This window comes from Anguilla rostrata, chromosome 13, assembly GCF_018555375.3.
Source record: "Anguilla rostrata isolate EN2019 chromosome 13, ASM1855537v3, whole genome shotgun sequence".
Taxonomy (NCBI): domain Eukaryota; kingdom Metazoa; phylum Chordata; class Actinopteri; order Anguilliformes; family Anguillidae; genus Anguilla; species Anguilla rostrata.
Genome location: NC_057945.1, coordinates 29,980,924 through 29,994,650, shown reverse-complemented (window position 1 = coordinate 29,994,650; position 13,727 = coordinate 29,980,924). Strand labels below are relative to the sequence as shown.

The following is a 13,727-nucleotide window of genomic DNA, read 5'->3' as shown; positions in this document are numbered from 1 at the left end:
TCTTAGTAAAAGGATAAAAAGATGTAAATTTTCTTCTGAATTATATTGTTGATGTACCAAGGAAAGCTCATAAACAGGGCTTGAAATGGCTTCCAGAGGGCAGGGAGGAGGGTCTGCAGGGCTGTGCTAACACTGGGCCTGGTGTTTTTACCCTCAGCTGAGCTGTGCTAACACTGGGCCTGGTGTTTTTACCCTCAGCTGAGCTGTGCTAAGACTGGGCCTGGTGTTTTTACCCTCAGCTGAGCTGTGCTAACACTGGGCCTGGTGTTTTTACCCTCAGCAGAGCTGTGCTAACACTGGGCCTGGTGTTTTTACCCTCAGCAGAGCTGTGCTAACACTGGGCCTGGTGTTTTTACCCTCAGCAGAGCTGTGCTAAGACTGGGCCTGGTGTTTTTATCCTCAGCAGAGCTGTGCTAAGACTGGGCCTGGTGTTTTTACCCTCAGCTGAGCTGTGCTAAGACTGGGCCTGGTGTTTTTACCCTCAGCAGAGCTGTGCTAAGACTGGGCCTGGTGTTTTAACCCTCAGTAGAGCTGTGCTAACACTGGGCCTGGTGTTTTAACCCTCAGTAGAGCTGTGCTAACACTGGGCCTGGTGTTTTTACCCTCAGCAGAGCTGTGCTAACACTGGGCCTGGTGTTTTTACCCTCAGCAGAGCTGTGCTAACACTGGGCCTGGTGTTTTTACCCTCAGCAGAGCTGTGCTAAGACTGGGCCTGGTGTTTTTACCCTCAGCAGAGCTGTGCTAACACTGGGCCTGGTGTTTTTACCCTCAGCAGAGCTGTGCTAACACTGGGCCTGGTGTTTTTACCCTCAGCAGAGCTGTGCTAAGACTGGGCCTGGTGTTTTTACCCTCAGCTGAGCTGTGCTAACACTGGGCCTGGTGTTTTTACCCTCAGCAGAGCTGTGCTAACACTGGGCCTGGTGTTTTTACCCTCAGCTGAGCTGTGCTAACACTGGGCCTGGTGTTTTTACCCTCAGCAGAGCTGTGCTAAGACTGGGCCTGGTGTTTTTACCCTCAGCAGAGCTGTGCTAAGACTGGGCCTGGTGTTTTTACCCTCAGCAGAGCTGTGCTAAGACTGGGCCTGGTGTTTTTACCCTCAGCAGAGCTGTGCTAAGACTGGGCCTGGTGTTTTTACCCTCAGCAGAGCTGTGCTAAGACTGGGCCTGGTGTTTTTACCCTCAGCAGAGCTGTGCTAAGACTGGGCCTGGTGTTTTTACCCTCAGCAGAGCTGTGCTAAGACTGGGCTTAGTGTTTTTACCAACTAGTAAAGGATGGCATTCACTCTCAGAGGGTGCTTCTCTGCCTCAGACCCACGGTCTACGGAGGATGCGAGCCACGCTCGGCCCCGCTCAGCCCCCGGCTACCGGCTCTGCCGCAGCGAGGAGCCCATGCATGATTCATGAGCGAATCTGCCTCCCTGGGACCTGACCTCCCCTCAACAATGCTGCTGACGCGCTGCTGATTAGCCATCGCTTTCCAGCGCATCGCCACGGCGACAGCCCGTCGCTCAAGCGGAGACTCGATACGACCTGCGCCCGGTTCCGTTCGAAGGCGCGCTTCTCCGATTCGGGTTCGGTATCCGGCGCACCAGAAACGAGCAGCCGGGAAACCGGGCGGTCTCAGATGACAGACGCATCGCGTGTCCCGTCTGCGGTGAAGGGCGGCGATGTGGCATGATTTTTAAACATAACCTTTATTTAATTTTGTATTTATACTTTCATGATGTTCGGATCTGCTGGCACCTGTATCAGGGCCTTGGGTACTGCTGTGTCATTCAACACATTTCGCCTCAGCTGGACCAGTCAAAATCTCTCCCTCTTCCATTCATGTTACCATACAGAAGAATCTTTCTTGAATGAAACAGCCTGCCATGCGTTAATATAATCAGAAAAAAAAAACTCCCCGTCAGAAAAGAAGCAAAAGAACAAGGGTTGTAACAAGCTTGCAGTTCACGTATGACATATTGCTCAATTTATTTTAACTCACACACTAACAGTAACCAGATAGTTTATATGGGCCCATAAACCAAATACAATTTCCTGTATCAACATGAAGAGCCATTTAGTTCAGTATAATTGAATTATCACAATGATGGAGCCAGCAGTGAAATAATAACATTGAGAATCACCACTAGAGGGAGCTAACATACAGCCATTCATATTTCTGTCCCTTCAGTGAAACAGAAATGTTCACAGTGAGGTGAACATATCAGCTGATTTTTATTACAGAATTATACTGTCAGGCTGGACAAGATTTTAATAGCACTGATAAGTAGGTTCCCCTCGCTTCATGCACAATTAGAAAACTTGTGTACTGTGTACCCACAGTTAAAAAGCATTTAATGCGCTACTTACTGAATCAGACTGCAGTGTCATTTATTAAGGTAGTCATTTGTAAAAGCTGTGGCTCACCGTTTAAAAGCAAAACAGCTTCGCATCGCTGTCAGGAGGACAGGACTGAACAGGCTTTAAAAATAGAGCGTCGGTACGTGCAGACGTCTCTCCTCAAGTGATGGAGAGGTTGTGGCAGACATGCCGCAGCGGGTCTCCATCGCTCACCAATTAACAAGGAAAGAGTGAGCCAGGGAGAACCAATGCATTCTCCGCTCCGCTCAGGGGAACTCATTAAAGAAGACTGCACACCAGCAACTCACTGGCACAACTTCTGAGAACAGGTTTGATCACTGCATCTAACGGAAACAGCAAAAGGTAGGAACACAGCAAAGGGCTCAGCCTAACCAATCGAACTGCGTGCCATTTCAGCAGTCACACACAATATGCATAATCGTCATTAAGAATTACTGAAGGTTTTTTTTATATGCATTAAATTCCATGAAAGTGTCCAATACGCCACATTCCTAGAACTGAAGGACTGGGATTTATAGCACACGGCTATATTTCTCTTTGAATTGATTATTGCAGGTCAAATTACGGTTGCCTGATTACTTTTTTGCGCACACATAAAAAACGTAATTTCCTACATGCAGTAAAGAACAAAAGCGTCATAGAAGAAAAACGTCGTCTTTAACGGCCTGTAACTGATGAAAGATTTCTGGTGCCCATCAGATACATAATAGGCTATTCATTCTGTGGGTTCTCTTCCCATCTGTATCGCCACCTTGTGAAATCCAGCCACGCTCCGAAATGATGTCATCGGCAAGAGAAATCTGTGGTTGCCATGGAACTTAAGGGGCCGTTAGGCAGTGCGTAAGGGAGCGGGGGGGCCTTGTCTGAATGCTTTACCACATGTCCTGCATGCATAAAGCACATACAGCGCAGTCACAGGACAGAGCACAGAACAGAGCAGCCAGGCCAGTGTGTCATCGCATGGGGGGGGGGCTTTGTAGGCCTGCATTCACAGGGTTTTTACAGCGAGCACCAGCGTGGAAGTTTGATCCCAGGCAGAGAGAGAGAGAGCGCAGGACGCGCTGAGGTGAAGCGGTAACGCACCGGGGCCAATGGGAGGGGGAGAGGTGGGGGGGGGGGGGCGTAGCGTCTGGAGCGCCTCACTGACTGACACACGGAGAGATGTCTGTTTACACTGGGCCTCGGCTAAACACTCAGGCTGTAATGACTGTTTACAGTCCAGCGTGACACGGCGAACGCAGCGCTGTCATTTCCCTAAGTGCCGCCTCCCTCGGCAGCCGTGCAACCGCTACTTAAAGCAGACCCGCGAATAACGCCCCCCGCAGTGATCGTGGGGGCGGGGAGAGGGGCGGAGCAGCGCCTCTGCTGAGCTTTGAGCTCCGACAGTAAGGGCAAAATGGCTGAGTGACTGTCTCTAAGCACAGGACGCACTGAGGCCGCCCCATTTCAACATTCTGAACGCACCAAAACCAGACTGGGCCAGGCTGACCCGCCACTCAAACAAACGGCCCTCCTACCCTCATTATCCCGGCTAACAGTTTTCTCTCCCCACTAAATACAGGCCATCTGCATCAAACCCCTTTCAGTAGACAAAAGAGATGCGTCTTAGTACCTGCATACACACTTTGCAATTTGCGCAAGGGCAATTTAGCTCACATAGCTACAGAAAAACTGCTCAAGATGGGACTTGGCTTTTGAAATTCTTCTTGTCATCATTTCTCTGATGACTTCAGCAAACAGCTTAACTTCATCTTTGTCTACTGTTGCAGGGGTTTTCATCATTAATGACAGCACTATTCAAACTCCCCTGCCTCTGTGCTAACATATCCTCATATTTTCCTTTCCAAAAACCTAGTCCCGTTAAGCTCCGTAGTTTCGCCCAGTTGTGTGTGGTGCCCTGGGTCTGTTTTCCAGTGTAGGCACACTACACAGACCTCATTACTGAGGGAAATGTTCAAAGTGCCTTTTTGTGCTGTCAGTGCAGCATAAGACATCTGCTGTGCAAAATCCTGCTGTCTGACATGGACAGGCATTCCTTACTTTCGCATCCCTGCTTAGCGCTAACAATCTGCCTGTGATGAACCCAACAGGGAATTACTGTACACTGCCATCCGAAGCCGGTGCTGCACTTTAATTGAGTAAAGCCGTGTTCCACCTCAGTGTTTGGATGGCTTGAAATGAATCCTGCTTATTGTTTACGCCACAGTACAACCAACAATTATACTAGGAAAAACACATAAACAAATCGTCCATGAGCTGCCACATAAATATCTCTGAAAATAACAACTTCATATGCAAATTTCGTGTTCAGTAAGTTTAGTTCAGGAACGGGCCGAACGACAGAGAGATATTTTTTTTTTCCTGAATCTCGGTGACACAGGAATGCAGGGTTTGACATAACAGGGTTCAACACGGGGCGACATAGCTCAGGAGGTAAGACCAATTGTCTGGCAGTCGGAGGGTTGCCGGTTCAAACCCCGCCCTGGGCGTGTCGAAGTGTCCTTGAGCAAGACACCTAACCCCTAACTGCTCTGGCGAATGAGAGGCATCAATTGTAAAGCACTTTGGATAAAAGAGCTATATAAATGCAGTCCATTTACCATTTACACCAGTGCTGGCGTGGGACAAGTGAAACTGCTCGTCCACTTGCCGGACAAGGCACGTGAAGATCCGAGGCCAATTCATAATTCAGTTTGTTAAATTCTCTGCTTTACCATAGTTCAGCTACCACACACGCCGAGTTGGGCGTGAGGAGAATAAATTAGGCGAGGCAAAAGTCACAGTGGTTACTGAGACCACTGACCACTGCTATTACAGTAGATTTTCTACCAGCGCATCACAAGAATGCAGCATCAAAGATATTGGGCTGCATTTAATCAAACACACTGTTTAAGGGTAAATGCAATTCTAACAAACTATCAGGAGTTATCAGGCAAGTAGACTTAACGTCATCAAATCAGTCAGTGAGAGTCGTTTCAAAGAGAATGTGTAATATGTGTGTGTGTGTGTGTATATACTTTCATTTTCAGCTCTCAGAAATACTTGAAAAAAGAAACAAAAAAGTTAAGAGTAAACATTTCAGAACTTCAATTATTCCCAAGGAGTGCATCTGTAGAAGACTATGCTCTGACATTTTCAAAGTGGATTCATCAAAACGGTTTCTAAAACAGCACAACCTAACATGACTGCTTTTGTTGCTGAGGAAACAGCCTGATAGGTACACAGGAAGCTTGTGAAATGGGGGCACGGTGCGCATTGCCTGACAGTAGCTCACGGGGAAACAGTGATGCACATTTTAAATGTGAAAAATGAACGCGGTCACTATACCGTGCGACGACTAACAATGTCCCCCACATCCATTACCTCCTCGCCATCCTTTATCTGTTCCCTTGGTCTAATAAGCTGCAATGAATTTATAATGTTCCAGGTCTTTCCAAAGAAATCACATGATTTATCAAGGCAGAAGCTGCTATGCTCTTTCTATCATGTGCAGCTTGTTCAGTGTGTGCGCGCGCACACACACACACACACAATTATGCACATATATTCACACTCATCAACAACTGCACACATACTATAATACATGCACAAATACACACAAACAAATGCGCACACACACAAAACACACACACACACGCGCGCTCGCACACAGGCCCACACACACCCACAGCATTATATTAAGAGCTAATCAGATGCTAAAACTGCTTTTCATTAGCGCAGAAAGAAGACAGATTGCTATACGGAGACCACTGACTGTGCGCGGAGCTGTCGATTTATCATAATGGGAGCGAGGGAAGGCCAGCTGCCCCGGCCCCATTGATGGTCCCACCGCGCTGCCCTACTGTCAATGCGCACACGGCTTCCCCGATTACCGCCATCCCCTCCTCTGGACCGGGCACCATCTGCACGGAGACAGTCATCTGAGCACCGTCACGGCAATTAAGCGCACCTCATCACCACATCGCCGCGAACCCAAATTTCCTGCTAATTACACATGCTGGCCAACTGGGCCTGTGCAGGAGCCGAACACAAAAGGGCAGCTCAGAGAGAGGCCCGTGGAGCAGCAGCTCATGTACGCTCACACGGGGCCCGTTTCAACATGCAGCAACACGCCCGGTGATGCACGCTTACTCACATCTCCTTTCTGGGTGTTGTTTTTATTTCTTTTAATGTAGCCACACAAATGTGATGTCATACCAAATTTATGGGTATTACTGCCGTTTCTTATAAATGAAGCGGAAAAAAAAAACATGACATTCTCAGACGGTGACGCAGTGCAGTCTACGCATAGCGCGTTTGTACGTGTGCTGTGTGATATGTTCCACGAGCTGAACTGCAGCCAGGTTAGCCACAGTCGAGAGAGCATGCTGGGAGTCTGTGAGGTGCTCACAGCCAGTGATTGAGGGTGTGCTGTAGAAAAAGACTATAATATTGCTGCACTTCTACACACTGTGAGGATTTCCTTTCATCCTTGGTGTGGTACTGAACAGATACGAACCATTTCTGCAAAAGAACTGCCTGAATAATTACACATGATCACAAAGGACTTCATTCAGGGCAGGAGCGGTTAATGGCAGGAAATTGATCGGGTTGATTGATTTCCTGCCCCTCACCCCCCCCCCCCCCCCTGATTTTCACCCTGTACTGTTTAGCATAATCCAGTTATGAACAAAGAGGTGAAGAGTAGCCAAAACTGCAAAGCAGGCAAGGCCTCCAAAAAGAATGCAGAAAAAAAATTAATGTTTAGCTTCAAAGTAATAGCTTTCATAGGTGATGGCACTTCAGATTTTATCACTTGGCATGAAATATTGAGCTTGTACTGCCTTTCTATGAGAGAATGAGCTGATTAATTTAGAATTCATCCCATAGTGAGCCATCACGGTCAGTTTCAGAGGCGGTGCGATGCCTGTTTTGATGGAGCAGAGATGTTAAGCCAGAGTCCCAGCACATTTTATGGAGGAAGACCAGAGTCCCTTAGAACACAAAAGTGCTCTCCTGCCTTACAGAGATACATAAGAAACTCTCCACCATTTTAACAGCACTGTCGTAACATTTACTGTACTGTACCCGAAGAGCATCCAATTAATGGGACCCTACATTGATGGGCGAGCCATTTCTCTTGTTCGTGTCTCCTTTCTGTTCCTCTCCATGGCGTAATGCAATCTGATCAGGTGTGTGCTCCAGAGGCTGAATAGCTCCCCGCGCTGTATTATTCTGAAAACCCAGCAGCGGCAATAAACCACTACGCCCTCAATCCTTAAATCAATATACCACAAAGGCTCTGAACCAAACTGTCAGTTCCAATACTGCGGTAAATGACTGTAACGTAATAGTCTCCAAGTTCGCAGATGCCAACTGCTGCTCTATAGAACACACACAAAATAATAAAAATTCACTCTGATGTCTGAATTCGATTTGCTTGAAGGTACAACACTGCGATATCAACAAACTTCCACAGTAAGAGAAAATAATTTACCTGGCAGATCATGCAACAGTATTGATGTATTTGAAACCGGCACTGGAAGAAAACATCTTTGTCACACAGAGGTCACAAAAACAATGAGTGCCCTACAGATGCCTCTCTCCACTTTTCTTAACATTTCAAACTATTTGAAGATTTTGCCAAGAACCAAGAAAACTGACACTCCACAAACAAAAGTCGTAAAGTTCCTATCGTCTGAGTGTGTGCTGGCTTTTCAGTACAGGATCAACACACTGTGAACCTCGCTGAGCCTCTTAACATTTCGGCCATAGAGGTCACTCGGGACAGGCTCCAGGGGTACCAGTCTGCGCTCTTTCGTGTGTTGTTTTTCCCCACCCCCATTTTTTTTTTGTCCCAAAAAATAAATAAAGAAATAAATTTTTAAAAAACGAAAAGAAAAACAGGCCTTTCCCAAAAGAGATACAGATTGCGGTGTTGCTTTAACGACTCCACCACAACTCTGAAACGATTAAACCAATGCCAAAAACGCTGGACACAAACCCTGTGAAAATAATCATCACAGTGGATATTTTTCTCCGCAACAGCGGGGCCAAGGGGACTTCAGAGAGAGAGACGCGAGGTGGTTCTTCAACAACAGGTCTTAGGTTGCCCTCCAGGAGTGGATATTGGGTTACACCCCCCCCCCCCCCCCTCCACATATACCGCATCACGTGGGCTCGGGGTGCTCTCTCTCTCAGCCTTTCCAGATGACAAGTCTGCTCAGCCACCGGGCCAGAAAAAGACCTTCCTTCTAAAAATGCATCAGAATTTCTGACATATGACCATGCCTAATCTCTCCTTTCCTCTCCACTCCCTGCACTTCCCCAACCGCAGAGGAACGCTGTGAAACACCCCGGGGCACGTCAGAGTGCTCTTTGAGGTTTTGATTAAAGCCGCGTCTGTTCAGAATGTACAGATCTCTATCGCCGTCTTCCGTCGCTCCGTTTTCTTTTCAGCCAATCTCATTTTCCCTTTCAGGAGACTTCTACTTGACCTGCCACTCTGTCTCTTCTGGCAACATCATAACCATTACCATGTTTAAACGTTACATAATAGAGCATGTGACCGCTGCATCGCTAGCAGGGCTAAGGGCGGGCCATGTAATGAGACATGGTGGTCTGATTCCTCTTTTGGAAAAGAAGGCTATTCATTGCGCATGTTCCTTTTTTTTTTTGCTTGTTTGTTTTGTTTTTTAAGTTCAAGTCAAGTTTTCCATGGACTCCGAGTACACTGCATTTTCTCATACCAACACCAAAAATATGTCTGCAATAAGCATTAGCTCCCTATGGTGAAAATAATGGACTGCAGAGCGTCCCGCTGGGAGCTAGTTGTACTCCTAAATGGGAAAGGTGAGGCGGGCTAAATCACAAATACTGGGTGGAAGTCAGCCTCAAAACAGGGATTTCGACCTCCCCGGTGAATTAGATAATTCTCTGTAGATTCCCTCCCATTTCTGACACATTACGGTTAAGAGTCTATGTGGTGGTTAAGCTAAGAGCCACGCGATCGTGATGGCGGTACTGGAGGCGTGCTGATGGCGTGGGGGTGGGGGGGGTTCGCGTTGGGGTGGGAGATGGTTTGACCCGGTCAATGCTTTGAGGTCACTGTAGCCATAAATTTTGAATGATTGCCGAGGAAAATGGCCGCCACTCTTGTATAAAAGATTGAGGAGGCCCCCAGGTGGAAGATAAGGGCAGCCCAAGCTCTGGCCATAAAGGGACTGACCTTGGCCTGGGGGCAGTGTGGTGGGGGTGGCGAGGGAGCACCATACTCCACAAGGGAGGCAATCATTCTGTGCCGGTCCAGTTTTCATCAAAACAATAAAATTGTGCATAAGCTATTCCTCTGGCTGTGTGGCTTATCAAAGTGGTGCACGGCTGTCCCGATTTTATGTTAGCATTACAGCTGTAGAATCCATTAAATCTAATTTTATGAATTATTGGGGAAAATATGATGGCAGGCAAGCAACCCAAGGAGAAAAGGTGGTAAATAAAGATTTATTTTTAAAAACTGCTGACTAGACTCTTCACAGCCTGAAGTCAGTTAGAATTGATCTAACAAATGGCTCAATAAAAAGGTAGTGCTTCAAATCATTAAAAAAAGAAAGTTATTTCTGGAGAATGGCACTCCAACACTGGACTGATTTTAACTTGTTAATGTCGACATATGGGCTCCAACAAGCTGTGACCGATGTTTAACTGACTTACAAAAATATCACGTAGGAGGAAAATACCGCTGTCCAACTCTGTCTCAGGCAACCTTTGAAGTATGAAAGCCTAAAAGACTACAGGCCCCACACTCCCAGTTTGTGTACATCAGAGATGCACAAAAACATGCTGTTTCATTCACAGGCTTTCTATAGTACTTACAGTTTTCCTACTAAAGGAAAGATACGGTAAAATACCATTCATATTAAAAGCCACAGTATACCCATGAATTTGGTATTTGGGAGAATTAAACATTTGTTGGGGCATTGTTTTTTTAATTTCCTTCAATTTAATGCTTACAGAAGGGTTCATGTCTAAACAGTCACCCTGGTGCCGTACTCTGTTGATTCTAAACTGACAGTCAGTCACACAAGACCATTTTAGTTATTTTAAGTTTGATAGCTTAGTTCATCATCTTCCTTTCCCTAAGTGCACAGCAAATGCGTTATAGGATTTATCTTCTAGTGCAGGAGCTCTCAGAGAAGGGAAGCCAGAAAAAAAGGATGACAGAAAATAAATAGAAATATCTTTTTTAAATAAAATCTTGACACTTCTTTTAAAAAAACACCCTTTACAAAGGGCAGTAATGAAACTCCCTCTACCAGTAGAAACATGAACCCGAAGCATTAAAATATTCATGAGAGCTAATTAGAAGCACAGTATCAGAAGCACAGGCAGGGTCTGTCAGAAACAGCATAAGTTGAAACCATTCATTTAAAAGACCTTGGTCCCACACACAGTAAATTCAAAGCTAATTCTCCTTCAGACAGCCTGCCTGTCCCAATATAAATATCCACTGGTCTCCAGAGAGGACACAACTCTTCACCTCAAAATCACAATACATTTACTTCAACAGAATCCTTATGCACTCCACACCTGCAAACTGCAATCAGAAAGACTGCTAAGATGACTTCCAAACACGATACATTCTCATACACAGGACAGACTACCTCTTAAACTCTTAAATCACATTTTTCACATACAACAAACCAGCACAAAATAAGCCTCACTGAATTCTCCAAAAACTCTATAACGATGAAAGGAATTCCTGGCATAGTCAGGATGAAACCGTGAAATTCCTTGCTGACTCAAGCCAGGAGGAGACACAAAAGGAAAAGAAGCGTAAAAGACAGATCAAACTTCTTCTTTTTTTTTTTTCGAAGCGCACTTTCTCACATTTCGCACGAAAGAAAAGAGCAAAATAAATGCACGTCACACACGTCCCGCAGTGTGGGGCTGTTCCACTCGAGGTGGATCTACAGTACTCACCAGACGTGGAGACAGCAGATCTAACTGGCCTCTCCGCCGCTCGAAACGAGTTGACGTTTGTTTTCGGTCAGCTGAACAAGCAGTAGGAAGGGGGGGGGAAAAAGGAAAAACAAAAACAAACCGCCTGTTGTGGTTTTCACTCTGGAGCGGACACACGCGTATTCCAAAGAGCAGGCACGGCTAGTGTAGCTCAGCTCGCGCTGACAGTCCGGTGCTGTTGCACTTGCCCAATGAGGGAGGTCCTGGCTGCGGACAGGTCTGGGCGGCTGACGGACGTCTGCGCGCCGGTCTGCGCGGCTGTCTGAACGGCTGTCTGCGCGGCTGCGCAGCCGGAAGCGGTCTGGCCCCCTCTGAAAGAGCTCTCCGAGGAGGAGAGCGCTGTGGTAAACAGGGGAGATTTATCCCCTCCAAAAGACGGCTTTCCAGGAGGGCGCACCCCCCCCCCACCCCTTCCTCCTCACCCGAGCCCTCGTCTCACGGACGTGGAAAATGACAGCGGAGTCAGCAGACGCTGAGCTGGAGTCCCACTCGCGACACAGCCAGAGCGCTACTCACAGGAGGCTCAGGAAGTCTGGCGGACTCATAACGCCTTTCAGCGAAAAAGCAGAAGAGCCCCTGCTTTCCTCGCCACTCGGAAAAAGAGTGTGAGAGAGAGAGAGAGAGAGAGAGAGGGCAAGAGAACATGACACGGACGGGCATTGCCGGCTCAGCTGAGGACGCAGAGTAAATTAATAATACCCTCTGGTTCCCCGGACAGCCGCTTTAATGCCCCGGATCAAATTGCCCCGGCTCTACTGTTTCAAGGCAGCCTTTTAAAAGTTGCCGGAGCTCCTGAAAAACATTTCGCTCCGAGACAAACCATCAAAGTCTACCGGGGGGGGGGGGGCTCGCGTTTGAAGGTGAATTTATCACGGATACGCCGGGGGGGAACAGGTAAGGCATTTCCTCCAGCTGCCGCGGTCTCGTCTCCGTGGCGTGACCAGGAGGACACGTGCTTGGGCATAAGGCCGCAGACACCCAAACAGGGCAGAGGAAAAACAGAGTGGATAAGGGGAAAGAAGGAATAAACCCGTGAGCGAGGCCTACTTTCGGAAATGAAAGGCCCTGGCAAGCATGACTTCAGGCCTCAGGAATGCTCCTCCTCCTGCGGGATGGATTTGCTTGCGGACAAAAGTACGGAGAGAGCCGCTGTTTCGCCCAGCCATCGCATAAACAATCCCTCAGACTCAGCAAACACTGTGCAAAGGATTAATACTTAACTAAGCAGACAAAATGAATACTTAAGCAAACAGACAAAAGCAGACTTCCAAAATGCTTCCCACCCAGTCCCAAATGAGAAGGTTCCAAGTGGCTAACAGCAAATGCCTGTGTAAGTAAAGCCCATGGGGGGAAGGGGGGGGGGGGGGAGGAGACTTTACACCACGCTAATGCACAGCCACTCTTCTGAGGAGAACTTGATAATTAAAGGTCGGCTTGATTGGAATCCCAAATTGGACATGAAACAGGACTTTGCATATTTCCTTATGCTAGATGATTACATGGCTTCTGAGTGCCATCTCTGCCTGTCGCCATGGGACCCGCCCTTCAGAGCATCCTTTACACTTTAAAGCACATCAAACATCTGTGGTGCGTGTGTGTGTGGGTGTGTGTGCGTGTGTGCAAGTGCTGGTATATGGGTACTGGTGAGACAGTCCGTCAGACAACGGAGACCCATGTAAAGGGAAACTGACACACTACAAGCATGAGTAACAGTGGAAAAAGTCTGTTATACAGTTATACAGGAATTTTTACATGTACCAGATGTGGCTTCGAAATTCAATAAAATACGTACCCTGCTTGACTCCAGCAAACAGCAGCTTCCTGTAAAAACAAAGTTTTAGCCGCGCCTGGCCAATCCCCGAGATTTGAATTACAGACCATACAATTTATGGGTAGTGATCGGATAATTTGCTGACTAAGGAGGATCAGGGCTAACCCTACAGCCACTAATTGAAGCCTTGCTGTCTGGAATAGCTAACAGACCATGGCCATAAATGCTTTAACTGTTATTTTACTCACGGCCCTTGTAAACATCCGCATGCTCTATATGACACCTTTGGATGAGTTAACAAGATAAAGGATTATAAATGAGGCAAAGTGCCACACATCGCTCCTCAGATCCCTTTGTAATGCTCAACTTTGCCCTTACTGTCCCAGCACACTTGCTGATAAACACATTAAAAAGAGAGTCCTTGAAATTCTGTCCTCTGCTGGCTGTAAGCACACGTGACAGCCTGGAGCACTTCCATAAACACTGCTTGCAGAGAAACATGCTCCTTGAAACTCCCACATCTGATTCCGATAATAGGATAGAATCTGCGTACTTCCATATCAAGGACATCCCTGTACACAAACGCATCATTC

The 13,727-nt window shown here is 47.1% G+C and overlaps 1 protein-coding gene across 8 annotated transcripts in view; it reads right to left on the bottom strand.

The window, feature by feature from the left end:
* The window catches only part of iqsec1b (IQ motif and Sec7 domain ArfGEF 1b), a 178,570-nt gene that overhangs the window by 54,596 nt on the left and 110,247 nt on the right, over positions 1 to 13,727 (bottom strand). The window lies entirely within an intron of this gene.